General features: G+C 40.5%; 1 protein-coding gene across 4 annotated transcripts in view; it reads right to left on the bottom strand.

The window, feature by feature from the left end:
- Positions 1–16,230, bottom strand: part of LOC140719184 (carnitine O-palmitoyltransferase 1, liver isoform-like) — a 118,738-nt gene that overhangs the window by 70,819 nt on the left and 31,689 nt on the right. The gene's annotated exons all lie outside the window — the stretch shown is intronic.

The following is a 16,230-nucleotide window of genomic DNA, read 5'->3' as shown; positions in this document are numbered from 1 at the left end:
AACTTGTGTAAGGTAGATTGTTAAAATATTTTCCTTATACTATTGATCAAGGTGATTTACAGGATCACAGCAATATTTAGAGAGGGCCCATTCAGAGACAGACATTACTTGAGCCACACCTTAATAGGACAAAATGACAGGCCACTGAACAGTCCGTGGGAATTAGAGGAAGAAATTTGTAGAGAGATTGCAAAGAGCCGCAAGAAACAAAACGTTGTTATAGTTATTTTAACTTATTTCCTCATATTGACTGGGACTTCCATACTGTAAAATGACTAGATGGGATAGAGTTTGTTAAATGTATTTAGGAAAGTTTCCTTAATCAGTACGTACAAGTCTCAATGAGCAAGGGCGCAATACTAGGCAATGAAACTGGGCAGGTGACAGAAGTTTGTGAAAGGGAATACTTTGTATCTAGTGATCACAATGCCACTAGTTTCAAAGTAAATATGCAAAAAGATACATCTGGTCAGCAGCTTGAGATTCTAAATTGCTCTTGAGAAGGTAGTGATGAGCTGCCCTTCTTGAACCACTGCAGTCTGAGGTGTAGGTACACCCACAGTGTTGTTAGGGAGGGAATTCCATGATTTTGACCCAGCAACAATGAAGGAATGGCAATATGTTTCCAAGATGGGATGGTGGGTGTCTTGGAAGGGTATTTCCAGGTGGTGGTGTTCCCAGGTATCTGCTGATCTCATTCTTCTAGATGGTAGTGGCCGTGAGTCTGGAAAGTGCTGCTTTAGAAATCTGGTATGATGTTGCAGTGCATCTTGTAGATACTACACACTGCTGTAACTGTTTTTCAATGGTGGAGGTATTGGATGCTCGTGGAAGGGGTACCAATCAAGTGGATTAGCTTGTACTGGATGGTGCCAAACTTCCTGAATGTTGATGGAGGTGAACTCATCCAGGCAAGTGGCATTTCTGACCTGAGCCTTGTTGATAGTGGACAGACTTTGCGGAGTCAGGAGGTGCATTGCTCGCCATAGGATTCCTAGCCTTTGACCTGCTCTGGTAGCCACGATATTTATATGTATAGACCAGTTCAGGTTCCAGTCAATGGTAACCCCCAGGATGCTGATAGTAGGGGATTCAATGATGGTGATGCCACTGAACGTCAGGGGACAATGGTTAGAGCCTCTCTTGTTGGAGATGATCATTGCCTGTCTCGAATGTGACTTGTTACTTTTCAGCCCAAGCCTGGAATATTGTCCAGGTCCTATCTGCGGAGTCATGAATGGTGCAGAACATTGTACAGTCATCTGCAAGCATCCCCACTTCCGACCTTATGACAGAAGGAAGGTCTTTGATGAAGCAGTTGAAGATGATTAGTTCTAGGACACTTCCCTGAGGAACCTCTGCAGTGACATCCAAAGGATTAGATGATGAGACTTCCAATCACCACAATTATCTTCATTTGTGTCAGGTACAATTCCAACCAGCGGAGCATTTTCCTCCTAATTCCCATCAACTCCATTTTAGTTAGGGCACCTTGATGCCATACTCGGTCAAATGCTGTCTTGATGTCGAGGGCTATCACTCTCATCGCTGGTATTTAGCTCTTTGGTCCATGTTTGGACCAAGGAAGTGATGAGGTCAGGAGTTGAGTGGCCTTGATGGGACCTAAACTGGGCATCCGTAAGCAAGTTATTTCCGAGTAGGTGCTGCACGATGGCACTGTGGATGACCCTTCCATTACTTTGCTGACTATTGAGAGTAGGCTGGTAGGGCAGTAATTGGCTAGGTTGGACTTACCCTGTTTCTTGTGTACAGAACATACCTGGACAATTTTCCACATTGCCGGATAGATGCCAGTGTTGAAGCTGTACTGGAATAGCTTGGCTAGTGGCGTGGCAAGTTCTGGAGCATAAGTCTTCAGGACTATTGCCGGGATTTTGTCTGGGTCCATAGCATTCGCAGTATCCAGTGCTTTCAGCCATTTCTTGATACACGTGGAGTGAATCAAATTTGCTGCATACTGACATCTAGGATGCTGGGGACTTCAGGAGGAATTCAAGCTGCCTCGTTTACTCTGCACTTCTGATTGAAGATTGTTGCAAATGTCTCAGCCTTACCTTTTGCACGGGTCTGCTGGGCTCCTCTATCATTGACAATGGAGATATTTCTGGCGCTTCCTTCTCCAGTGAGTTGTTATGATGGTATCAGAAATGATCAGGCAACTGTAGATTAGGACAGGCCATTTTCTAGCAAAGGTATCCCTGGAAGGCCTTCAAAAGTGAAATTTTGAGAGTACAAAGCTTATAGGCACCTGTAAGAATAAAAGGTAAAGAAAAACAAGTGTAGGGAACCTTGGTTTTCAAGATATACTGAGGCTCCAGTTAAGAAAAAATAAAGAAGGTGCACAGCAGGCACAGGCAAGTAGGAACAAATGAGGTGCTTATGAAATATATGAAATGCAAAAGAACACTTAAGAAATCAGGAGAACTAAAAGAAGGCATGAAGTTGACTGCTAACAAAGTAAAGGAGAATCCTAAGGGATTCTACAGATATGCAAGGGACAAAACTGGTCCCCTGGAAGATCAGAATGGTAATCCATTTGTGGAACCAAAAGGGATGGGAGAGATCTTAAATAAATTTTTTGCATCTGTACTTTCACAGGAGACAAACTCAGAGTCAAACATAGAAGTGGGACAAAGTGGCATCAACTTTATGGACGCTATACAGATTACAGAGGAGGCCCAATTAACCAGAATCTACTGTATATTACAGGGGTGGCCAAACTTACGAGCCACATATGACTAACTTCAGATGTTTGAGAGCCAAAAGACATGAACAAAACTTACTCACGTTTTTATTGTTACATACACATTTTATTACAAAAATTTTGTATAAATGTTAAGAAATACATGTATGCAATAATATTTATTCATGCATGTAGTTTTTTAAACAGTTAATTTATATTAGTTTCAGTAATCATAATGTACATATATACCAAATGTTTTCAAAATCTTGACTGATGATTGTTTTAACTATATTGAGCATATTTAACACGGTAATGAACTACAGGAACATCTAAGAAAAATATGTGAATTTGCATTTCAGTAACATAAGATTAGACTGCCAAAAATAAAATAAAAGGGAAAAAACTGAGATATTTTTAATGATATTTATTTGTCTAAGACTTAGATTCATCAAGAGCTAAGCTGAATGCAAGGGGATTCTTTACATCATTTTGCATTTTGCCTGCAACATCAGCACTGATCTGGGAGATACGCCTCTGTAGTGTGGCGTGAAGCTGGTCTATTTAGTGATATTAGTCGCTGAAGCTTTATGTTATTTGGATCTAACACTGCAACAACTTCAGCTATACTCTTCTCAACAAATTCGCAATCAGAATTTGGGCGTTTAGCACAAGCAATATTCCGTGACATAACAAAACTAGCTTCAGTCATTGTATCTGCTTCCTTACTGAACGTTGTCAACAGTGTCTGCTGGCTATTTAGAGATGATTTTAACATAGTTAATTTGTTTTTCCGTAATTCAGATTTACATGGATAATCAGCCGAAAGCTTTTGTGATTTGTTTCATAGTGGCGTTTCAAATTACTGGCTTTGTAACGACTGAGTGACACATTGCAGATAAGACACAAAGGTTTGCCTCCTTTAACAGTTAATGCAAAATCTTCCTCCCACTGTGGCTTAAAATGTCTGTTTTCATCTTCATATTTTCGTTTCTTACAATCTGATGATGCCATCTTCCTTCATAAAATTTTCACAGACACTTGTAAACAAAACTTGTATCCACAGTGTACCAACTAGGTCTGCACAATTCAGCGTCCTGTGTTACACTGCATTAATGTACATGACTTGAATGAGGTCGGGTCTAGACTCACTAACACTTTGAACGCCAAACGACGTAGATCTACGTCTGCACTACTTTTGCCTTCAGCGCCCAACGACATAGATCTACTTCGTGTAATTTGAAACTCGTGCCTCTGTCTTCAAGCTATCTTCAGCGCCATGTAGCGATTCTCACCAACTCTTGAGTGATGGAATTAAGTCTCAAGGGATTTCCCATGATTCTATTTATTGCCAAAATGCTTTTCCATTTATTTCTACACAATGGCAGCACATGATAAAAAGGAGGTCAACCAACATATTTCCATGAGCCACACACTGAATGCCAAGGAGTCGCATGTGGCTCGTGAGCCGCAGTTTGGCCACCCCTGGTATATTACAAATATGAAGGTAATTCAAAGTTCAAAGTAAATTTATTATCAAAATACACATATGTCACCATATACAACCTTGAGACTCATTTTATTGTGGGCATACTCAATAAATCCATAATAGAATAATAATTATAATAAAATAAAGACCGCACCCAACAGGGTAGATAAACAACCAATGTGCAAAAGACAATAAACTGTGCAAATACAAAAGAGGGAAAAAATGATAATAATAAATAAGCAATAAATATTGACAATATAAGATGAAGATTCCTGGAAAGTGAGTGAAGAGGTTGAGGAAAGTGAGTGAAGAGATTGAGAACATTTCATTGATGGAGCAAGTGAAGTCTAGTTCAATAACCTGATGGTTAAGGGTAATAACTGTTCCAAAGCCTTCTGTATCTTCTTCCTGATCACAGCAGTGACAAGAGAGCATGTCCTGGGTGGTGAGGGTCCCTGATGATGGATACTACTTTCCTGTAACATCACTTCGTGTAGATCTGCTCAATGGTGGTATCCACCACTTTTTTAAAAGATTTTCCAGCAAGGGCATTGGTATTTCTATACCAGGCTGTGATGCAAACAATCAATATACTCTCCACTACACATCTATAGAAGTTTGCCAAAGTTTTCAATGTCACGTCAAATCTTTGCCAACTCCTAAAGAAATAGAGGTGATGTAGTGTTTTCTTCATCATTGCACGAGCATACTGGGCCCAGGACAGGTCCTCAGAAATAATAACACTGAGGAATTTGAAGTTGCTGATGTTCTCCATCTCTGATCCTCAAATGAAGATATGAATCTCTGGTTTCCTCCTCCTGAAAGTAATATTCAGCTCCTTGTTGACATTGAATAAGAGGTTGTTGTTGTAGTACCACTCATCAAATTTTCAATCTCTCTTCGATCTAAAAATTTGCTAACGATACAGCTATTGTTGGCAGAATTTCAGATGATGAGAGGGAGTATAGGAACAAGATTTTGCAGCTAATCGGGTAGTGTCTCAGCAACAACCTTGCACTCAATGTCAGTAAAGCTAAAGAACTGATTGTGGACTTCAGAAAGGGTAAGAGGAGGGAACACACACCAGTCTTCAGAGGGATCAGAAGTGGAAAGAGTGAGCAACTTCAGTTCCTGGGTGTCAATATCGCCAAGGACCTATCCTGGACCCAACATATCAATGCAGCTACAAAAAAAGACACAACAGCAGCTATATTTCATTAACTTTGCCTCCAACTTTCACCCTGCCCTCAAATTTACCTGGTCCATTTCTGACACCTCCCTCCCCTTTCTTGATCTTTCTGTCTCCATCCCTGGAGACGGCCTATCTACTGATATCTACTATAAGCCTACAGACTCTCACAGCTACCTGGACTATTCCTCATCCCCACCCTGTCTCTTGCAAAAAGGCTATCCCCTTCTCACAATTCCTCCGTCTCCGCCGCATCTGCTCTCAGGATGAGGCTTTTCATTCCAGGACAAAGGAGATGTCTTCCTTTTTTAAACAAAGGGGTTTCCCTTTGTCCACCATCAACTCTGCTCTCAAACGCATCTCTCCCATTTCCCGCACATCTGCCCTCACCCCACTCGGGATAGGGTTCCTCTTGTCCTTACCTACCACCCCACCAGCCTCCAGGTCCAACGTATAATTCTCCGTAACTTCCGCCACCTCCAATGGGATCCCACTACCAAACACATTTTTCCCTCCCCCCCCCCTTCTGCTTTTCACAGAGATCGCTCTCTACGTGACTCCCTTGTCCACTCGTCCCCCCCCCCCCCCTCCAATCCCTTCCCACCGATCTCCCTCCTGGCACTTATCCTTGTAAACGGAACAAGTGCTACACCTGCCCTTACACTTCTTCCCTCAGCACCATTCAGGGCCCCAGACAGTCCTTCCAGGTGAGGCGACACTTCACCTGTGAGTCGGCTGGTGTGGTATACTGTATCCGGTGCTCCCGGTGTGGTCTTTAATATATTGGTGAGACCCAACGCAGACTGGGAGACTGTTTCACTGAACACCTACACTCGGTCCACCAGAAAAAGCAGGATCTCCCAGTGGCCACACATTTTAATTCCACGTCCCATTCCCATTCTGATATGTCTATCCATGGCCTCCTCTATTGTCAAAATGAATCCAAACTCAGGTTGGAGGAACAACACCTTATATACCGGCTGGGTAGCCTCCAACCTGATGGCATGAACATTGACTTCTCTAACTTCCGTTAATGCCCCTCCTCCCCTTCTTACCCCATCCCTGGCATATTTAGTTGTTTGCCTGTTCTCCATCTCCCTCTGGTGCTCCCCCCCTCCTTTCTTTCTCCTGAGGCCTCCCGTCCCATGATCCTTTCCCTTCTCCAGCTCTGTATCACTTTCGCCAATCACCTTTCCAGCTCTTAGCTTCATCCCACCCCCTCCGGTCTTCTCCTATTATTTCGCATTTCCTCCTCCCCCCACTACTTTCAAATTTCTTACTATCTTTCCTTTCGGTTAGTCCTGACGAAGGGTCTTGGCCCGAAACGTCGACAAGCGCTTCTCCCTATAGATGCTGCCTGGCCTGCTGTGTTCCACCAGCATTTTGTGTGTGTTGTTGTTAGCAATATTTCATTAGAAGTTTAAGGAGATTTGGTATGTCACCAAAGACACTTACAAATTTCTACAGATATACCATGGAGAGCACTCCAACTGGCTGCATCACCACCTGGTATGGTGGGGGGGTGCTACTGCAAGGGATCAAAATCAGTTGCAGAGAGTTGAAAACTTTCCATCATGGGCACTATCCTCCATAATATCCAGGATATCTTCAAGAAGTGATGCCCCAAAAAGGTGGCATCCACATTAAGGACACCCATCACCCAGGTCATGCCTTGTTCTCATTACTACCATCTGGAAGGAGGTACAGAAGCCTGAAGGCACACACTCAGTGACTCAGCTTCTTTCCCTTTGCCATCTGATCCCTGAAGGAACATTGAACCCATCAATACTACACACACACACACATATATTTTGGTTTCTACATTACTCATAAGATGTGATCTGATCTTCATCTGTCACTAATAGACAAACAAAATCTGCCTAAACTAATAACAAACAAATAATTGTACTTCTTGTACAATTACTGAGTATACTGTTTAAACCATCACAGTCTTGGTTCAAAGAAGTATGTGAACCTCTGGAGTAATGCCTTCTACAAAAACTATGTGGAGTCAAATGTTCCAATTAATGAGATAAGATTGGAGGAGTGGGTTGTAGAGGTGCCCTGCCCTATATAAAAAAAAGACACAGTCAGGTTACCGACAGAGCCTGCTCTTCTCAAGAAAGCTCTGTCTATGTGTACCATGCCGCGATCAAAACAACTTTCAGAGTACTTTAGAAGAATTGTAGAGATGCATGAACCTGGAAAAGGTTACAAAGCATTTCTAAAGGCCCAAGTGTTCATTAGTCCACCGTAAGAGAAACTGTCTACAAATGGTGGAAATTTAGTACTGTTGCTACTCTCACATCAAGATCTCCCTAGAGATCTACAAATATCACACCAAGTGCACAACGTGCAATGCTGAAGGTGGCGGAAAAAGAACCCAAGGGTAACAGCAAAAGACCTGCAGAAATCTCTAGAACTTGCTAAAGTCTCTGTTCATGTCTTCACTGTAAGAAAAACACTGAACAAGAGGGTGTTCATGGATGGACACCATAAAGGAAACCACCGCTCTCCAAAAAAAAAAGACATTGCTGCACGTCTCAAGTTTGCGAAGACCACCTGGATGGTCTACAATGCTTCTGGGACAATGTTCTGTTGACAGATGAGACAAAAGTTGAACTTGGCAGAAATGTAGACCATTATGTTTGGAGGAAAAAGGGCACTTACACACCAGCACCAAAACCTCATCCCGACTGTGAAGCATGGTGGAAGGAGCATTATGGTTTGAGGCTGCTTTGCTGCCTTGGGGCTTTGGACAGCTTGCAATCATTGTGGGAACAATTAATTCAAAACTGTATCAAGATATTTTACAAGAAAATGTCAGGGTAGTGGTCCATCACCTGAAGCTTAATAGAAGTTGAATGATGCAACAAGACAATGATCCCAAAGACAAGAGTAAATCAACAACAGAATGGTTTAAAAAGAAGAAAATTAGTGTTTTGGAATGGCCGGAGTCCAGACTTTCACCCAATTAAGATGCTGTGGCATGAGCTGAACAGGGCTGTTCATGCAAGGTATCCCAGAAATATTGAACAACAGGAATGGTTTTATATGGAGGAATGGTCTAAAATTCCTCCATGCCGTTGTGCAAGTTTGATCAGCAGCCACAGGAAACATTTGGGCAAAGTTATTGCTGCTAAAGGAGGGTCTACCAGTTATTAAATAAAAGGGTTTACATAATTTTTCCAGCCTGGTCTGTGAATGACTAAACAATGTGTTCAATAAAGACATGAATTGTTCGTGTGTTATTAGATTAGGTAGATTGTTTTTGTCTATTATTATGACTTAGATGACGATCAGACCACATTTTATGAGTAGTTAATGCAGAAAATTGCAAAGGATTCACAAACTTTTTCTTGCAACTGTACTTATTACATTTCACGTTTTTTCTATGTATTGCATTGTACTGCTGCTGCAAAGATAACAAATTTCACAACATATGCCAGTGCCACTAAACCTGATTCTATATGCTGATTCATCACCACTATTAGGGAATAGGCAGGGCCACTCAAAGATGTGGTTTTAGTGCCAAGAGCTAGGGAAATGCATTTAAAAAGGAGAAGGGCATGGAGGGTAGCAAGATAAGGGAGGGGTATGCTGTTATTCTATGGTATGCACTTTGCGAGGTCAAACATAATGAGAAAGTACACAGTAAATGGCAGGATTCCTAGCAGCACTGAAGTACAGATCAATCTTGGGGTGCAAATCCATAGCTTTATGAAAGTGATAAAACAAGTAGATAGGTGTTAAAGGTAGCATGTACATATCATACTTGCCTTTATACTCAACGGTCCAACCGTATTGTCACACCAGCAGGTATAAAAGTAGGGAAGTTATGGTACATTAAGCTCTGGTTCAGCCTCACTTGGAGCAGTACGTGCAGTGCTGGTCACTGCTACAGGGAGGATGTGGAGGATTTGGGAAAGGTGCAGAAAAGGTTCACCAAATTGCTGCCTAGATTAGAGTGTCAACAATAAGGGGTGGGGTTCAGCAAACTTGGGCTTGGAGTGTTAGAGGCTGGGGAGGGGGGCAACCTGATAGAAGTTATGGGAGGTATAGATAGGGCAGATAATAGATCACAAGGAGGTAGCTGGGATTAATTTGGATTGGCATCAAGCTGGGCACAGACAGTCTGGACTATAGGGTTTGCTGTCTCATTCTATGTTCTATGATAGTGGCATCAAAAATAAAAGAGAATAGGCTTAAGGTGAAAGGAAAGAATTCTAAGGGATTCTGAACATTAAGTTTTTCCCCTGCAACCACAAACTTGGGAGTTATCTAGAAAGACAACTGGATAGGCAAGGCAATGAAGGATACAGTATTAACCATGGGCAAAGGAAATTAGCACCAAGTGATAAATACAGAGGACATTAACATGGTGAGCTGATGGGCCTTTTTCTATGTTTGACTATGAGAGAAAAGGACCAATAGTTCTGACCTTTCATGGAGATATTTTTACTGTCACCTTAATTAACAAAAACTCTTTGGTAAATGTAACAGTCAGCATAGTAATAACTTAGTAGAAAATAAAGTATATTAAGGAGATAGCTCCAACAATTTTAAACTATTAATTACAGCCCATAATAAATAATGTCCAAACCATGCAGTTCTTGCCTGGCAGGACTTTTATTTTAAAAGATGGTCAAATCTTAGAGTAGACATGCACACATTAAATTTCCAAAGTATCAAATTACTGCCATAAACACACGTAGTTTTGGTAAATTGCAATGCCTACATTTAGATCTGAGAATATGATGTGCAGTTATACAATCATAACGTATCAAAATTTTGACACTTCTGTATCAAAATTATTTTGGAACATCAGTATATTTTTCCTATTACTTAATGAAACTGCTGAGTTGCTACACAGAAACCTCACACACCCTAAAACTGCATTACCCTTTGGCCAGTAATGACATCATTTAATCAACAAGAAGTTATGAGCTAAGAAACTGTATGCAGTAGCTTTGAAGGAAGACACGGCCAGCCCCATTTATAATACTGAAGTTCAAAGTTCAATGTAAATTTATCAAAGAACATATATGTCACCATATACAACCCTCAAATATGCAGAAATACACTCAGTGGCCACTTTATTTGGTACCTCCTGTATCTAATAAAGTGGCCACCGTATGTATGTCCACTGTTGTAAAGTGTGGTTATTTGAGTTACTGTCGCCTTGTCAACTTGAACCAGTCTGTCATTCTCTCCAGATTTCCAGAATCCACAATATTTTGCTCTGTCCACAAGCTTAGTGGAGTAAAATAAATCATAAACTGCAACTTAGGACTATTGAAAGTCTCCATTTATAAAAATAGTTCAATTTCAACAAACACCACAGAGAACTATATTTAGATAATGGCTCCAATGTCAGACAAGGTTAAACTGACTGACTGAAAACAAAACTAAGGCTAAGTTTTAAAAAACTGTAACCTAATTATGGATAAATTTAAAACAAGAGAAAATCTGCAGGTGCTGGAAATCTGAACAATACACATAGAATGGAGGCCAGGCACATCTAAGGGAAAAGGGGATGGGAAATGGTGAAGTGGGGGGGGGGGGAGGGGGAAACATTACCAGAAGTTTGAGAAATCCATGTTGTGATGAGGAACACCTTGTATTCCATTTGGGTAACCTCTAACCTGATGGCATGAACATAGATTTCTCAAACTTCAGGTAATACCCCTCTCCCTCCTCACCTTATCTCCTTTTTCTTTCTTCCATGGCCTCCTGTCTCTTTCACCAACTTCCCAGCTCTTTACTTCATCTCTCCCCCTCCAGGTTTCACCTATCACCTGATGTTTCACTCTCCCCTCTCCCCACCTTTTATCTCCAGTCCTGCCAAGGTCTGGGCCCAAAATTTTGACTATTTTTTTTCATAGATGCTGTTTGGCCTGCTGAGCTCCTCCAGCATTTTGTATTTGTTGTATGGATAAATTTCACTTTTTGTGCACAGGTATAGATTTTTGTCTTTATTTCACAGAGCATTCTGGCCATCAGTAGATAAACAATTTTTCTAAACATGCCACTCATCTCAGTGTAATCATTCTTGCGGATGCATCAAAAAATCTAGTTCAGGGTCACTGAATACTTACTTGGTCATAGAATCTTGAGAACCACTTTGGTCTTGAAGTGTTGCATTGCAAAGCAGTGGCACCTTTATGAGATATTACATAGAAAACCTTGTTGTTTGATGTACAGAACCTCAAGAAACTATCTGAAGACTTGATGTCCTGACTATTGAATCTCTTTCAAAGATGAAGGTATTTTATTGCACATTTCTGTGTGTAAAGTAGCTACCACATCTCCATCCAAACCAACAAAATAGTTCAGCACGGACTAGATGAGCCAAAGCGCCTGTTTCTGTGCTGTACATTTTTTTAATGACTTTAAAAACTAAACATCAATAACTTGAGATAGGTTGAATAGCATCACAAACTTTTAACATTTAAATCCAATTTTCAAAATACCAACAAAGACACAAACTTCAATTTAGAACACTTTTTTTTACATTTAGGTTGTGAGACATGTTTACTGATTTCTGTTATGTAATAACGAGGATACTATCCTGTAAAGTAATTTTGGAACATTATACAAAATGAGTCCCCCCCACCCAAAATCACAAAAAATACTTCTTACACTCTTTCATGACTTCAAGATATAGCAAAGCACTTTACAACTGACAGTGTACGTTTAAAGAAAACAGTTTCAGTGGGGAGAAAAGCAATAGCAGTGCAACATAATGTCCAGTATTTTATCCAGCAAATTACTTACAACAGCACTACTCAGGAAAGAGAGTATTATTTTTCTACCGCTTTACTACTTCTGACATGGCAAGTTCTTAACATTGACACAGGAAATTGATTATTAAACCAAGTAATTTGGATTGCTTGTTTTATCATGCTCTTTCAGGTATCTGAAATTTTACTTTTAAGATTAAATGTCATAGTACTTGAAAGTATGAGATAAAACACAATGAAGTCTTCATGGTTTCATTAAGGGGAGATCTTGACTAACAAATCTGTTAGAATTCTTTAAAGGTAACATGCAGGTTAGATAAAGGAGTATCAGTAGATGTTATCTGCTTGGATTTTCTGAAGGCCTTTGACAGGTGGCACACAAGGCTGCTAAATAAGACAAGAAACATGGTGTTAGAGGTAAAGTTTGAACACAAGTAGAAGATTGGCAGGCAGGCAAAAAGCATTAAGTGGATAAACTGGAGTTCTAGTTCAAATTTCCCTTGGCTAGTGGAGTTCCATATGGTTCAGTGTTGGAAATGCAACTTTTCATTTTATACATTCATCATCTAGAATCTTTGAAGGATCTGATGGCGTTGTTTTCAGATGTTACAAAGATAGTTGGAGGGACATTAGGGCTGTTGAGGCAGGGAGTCTGCAGAATGACTTGGACAGTTGGGAGACTGAACAAAGATATAGCAGATGGAATACAGTGTAGGAAGATTGTGGCTATGAACTTCATCAGGAAGAACAAAGGGGAGAGAATGCAGAAATCAGAAGGACAAAGCGACATGGGAGTCCAATTTCAAACTTCCCTTGAGGTTATCTTGCAGATTTTTCCCAAGTCAATTGTTGAGTTTATTGTCAAGTACTTGTATGCAATGAAAATCTTGTTTCCACAGCATCATAAGCACCCAGTATAAGCAGCATAAGAAACATTCATAACAAATGTTGAGTCAATAGTAAGGTAAATGAAATACTAGCATTCATTTTGAGAGGACCAGAATATAAAAGCAAGGCTTCTATTCAAACTATATTTGGAATATTGCAAGCAACATTCAGTCCCATACATAAAATGGTGCTGGCCCTGGCAAGTGTTCAAGAGGTTCTCAAGAATAATCCCAGAAATGAAAGGCTTAGAAATGACGAGTGTTTGATGAAGTTTAGAGGTTGAGGAGGGAACTCATTGAAACCTACTGAATTTTGAGAGGTCTGCATAAAAAGGAAGTGGAGAGTCCAAGATCCAAAGGCACAGCCTCAGAATAAAGTGATGTCCTTTAAAACTGAGATGAAGGAAGAATTTCTTCAGCTGGAATGTGGTGAATCAGTGAACTTTTTGCCACAGAAGGCCATGAAGGCCAAGTTTTTGGGTGTGCTTAAAGTATTTTAGGTTGCTAATTAGTTAAGCTGAGGGAGAAGGGAAGAAAGGGGTGGAATAAAAAAAAAAATCACCTTTGACTGAAAGATGGAGTAGATTCAACTGACCAAATGGCTTAATTCAGCTCCCATAACATGTTTGTATTGCATTGACTTATCTAATCCACAATTATTATTCTCCTTTCAACTGTTCTTCTTTTCCAGGGCAGTTACTAATTTATTAGGTGCCACTCTATAAGAGCTATGGCAGAGTATTATGACAATGAACATTAGAAGGTTATTTAATGTCAGACTTTAACATTCAAACAAATCCAATGGATAATAAATTTTCAATCTTTCAAACAAGGTTCACTGAGGCCCCATTATATGTTTTATCTGTGCGGGCTCATTTGTCCAGATAGACACACCAATTCCTCTAGCTACCACATCAAGATGTCACTCTGTGAAGCTCTTGTGGTAACCGGTGTGCAACTGCTACTCCATGTTTTTATAAACCACCATACAGATGACTTCCACTTCTCCACAATATAAAGCTCATGCCTTGAAATAATGATGGCATGGATGTTGCTTTACTATCATAGCTTAGGAATTCCAATGCATATACATTGACTTTGAGAAATTATACCTAGAAAATGGCCACTTAAAAAAGAAGAGGCGTTGAACGTTCCATACAACCTGCTGACAGAAATGCCACAATTGTGACAGCCTTCAAGTTATTCAAGGATTAAGTCATTCTGTAGAAACTATAGAAGTCTTCATGATATCAGCTATGGAACAAGTCATCACCAGTCCTCAACAGCTTTGTTCCAGTGGCTGAATTGCTCATTGAATCACAGTATGCATTCCATCCAGTTAGACACAGAGGGAAAATAATCTTCACCATGTGACAACAATGAGGAGGAAAGAAATGGAAGGAACAGTACCAGCCATCATATTTGGACTTTTTCCAAAATAATCCCATCAGGAGGGACTGAGAAATACCATACCTCCATCCCCAAATCCAGGAAACTAATCATCAGGTCCACAACAGAACCAATTTTAATGAAAACTAACATCAAACAAGCCTACCTGACTGCCCTAAAGTTTCTTGTGGGTGTGGCTAATCAAAATTAAAGAGAAGCTGTTCAACTTATAACGTCAAGGCTATTCAAATGTTATCTATTCCACTTGTAATACGCACATGATAGCTGTGTGTGCACATATTAACAGAACCGAACTACTGGTTCTCTTAATCACGAGAAGATGAGATTTATATTTAACACCTGCAAGATACAGTTCCTCCACCAACTTGCCTGTAATGTGCCACACTACCTGTTAATAATGAAAATTCACAGCAAAACCTTAGTAGACATGGATATTTTCTATACCACTTGCACCAGAAATTCACCAATTCAACAGTAATTTGGTATTTCAAGATGAAGATAACATAAAACTAATGGACTACTACATAGCAGTCATACCTGTCTGATATGCTTGAGAGTCCTGGACAACCTACAGCAGGCACTTCAGGGCTCTGTAAAAACACATCCGATACTGCTTCTTCAAAATCCTCTAAATTCTGGTGCCTTACAGAACCTTTGTTTCACAGAATCCGGGTTAACCCCTTCCATACTGGACAATGCAATTCAAATTGACGGGTTTACTATACACCGTCAATGCTAAGACTGTCGAGTCTCTCAAAAGCAAAGGTGGAGGTGTACGCCTCATGATCAACTCCTCTTGGCGCACAAATATATCAGTGTTGTCCCAATTCTGCTCACTCAATCTGGAATATTTTCCAATTTAGTGCTGTCCATTTTACCTGCCACGGGTGATTTCTGTGATCATTTTGGTAATGGTGTACATTCCACCTCAGGCCAATGTCAAACAGGGTCCAGATAAAATAAGCAATAGAATCAACATGCACGAAAAGGCCTTCACCATCATTTTGGAGGATTTTAACCAGACCAGCCTGAAAAAAAATCACTAAATAATTACCATCAACAAATCACTTGTAGCACCAGTGGAAACAGAACACTGGGCCACTGTTACACCACCATCAAGAATGCTTACCGTGCTATTCGATGCCCTCACTTTGGAAAGTCTGATCACCTGACTGTACTTCTACTCCCTGAGTATAGGTAGAGACTAAAGACTGCAGCACCAGTATTGAAGACCAAGAAGCACTTACATGACCGCTTACAGGATCAGTGAACAGGACTGTATTCAGGGATTCATCTTCAAATCTGGATGAATATGCTGTAGTTGTAACTCACTTCATTAAAACCTGTGTGGATGAGTGTGTGCCTTTGAAAACTTGCTAAACATTCCCAAACCAAAAGCCATGAGTGAACCAGGAGATATAGCGTCTGCTGAGGGCATCTGTGGCATTTAAGCCTGTTGACCCAGGTCAGTACAAGAAAACCAGGTGTGACTTGCAGAGAGCTATTTCAAGGGCGAAGAAACAATTCTGAGTGAGGTTGGAGGTGACATCAAATGCACAACAACTCTAGCAGGGTTGCAAGATATTACTTCCTACAAAGTGAAACCCAATAGCATGAATGGAAGTGATGCGTCAGTACCAGAATGAACTCAACATCTTCTTTGTCTGCTTTGAAAAGGAGAATACAATGACAACTGTGAAGAACCCTGCTGCACCCAGTGACCCTGTGATTTATCTTGGAGGCCAATGTTAGGCTTTAAGGCGAGTAAACCTCGCAAGGCAGCAGGCCCCGATAGAGTATCTGATAAGGCT

Source organism: Hemitrygon akajei, chromosome 31 (genome assembly GCF_048418815.1).
Source record: "Hemitrygon akajei chromosome 31, sHemAka1.3, whole genome shotgun sequence".
In the NCBI taxonomy this organism is placed as follows: domain Eukaryota; kingdom Metazoa; phylum Chordata; class Chondrichthyes; order Myliobatiformes; family Dasyatidae; genus Hemitrygon; species Hemitrygon akajei.
This window is presented reverse-complemented; position numbering and strand designations above follow the sequence as displayed.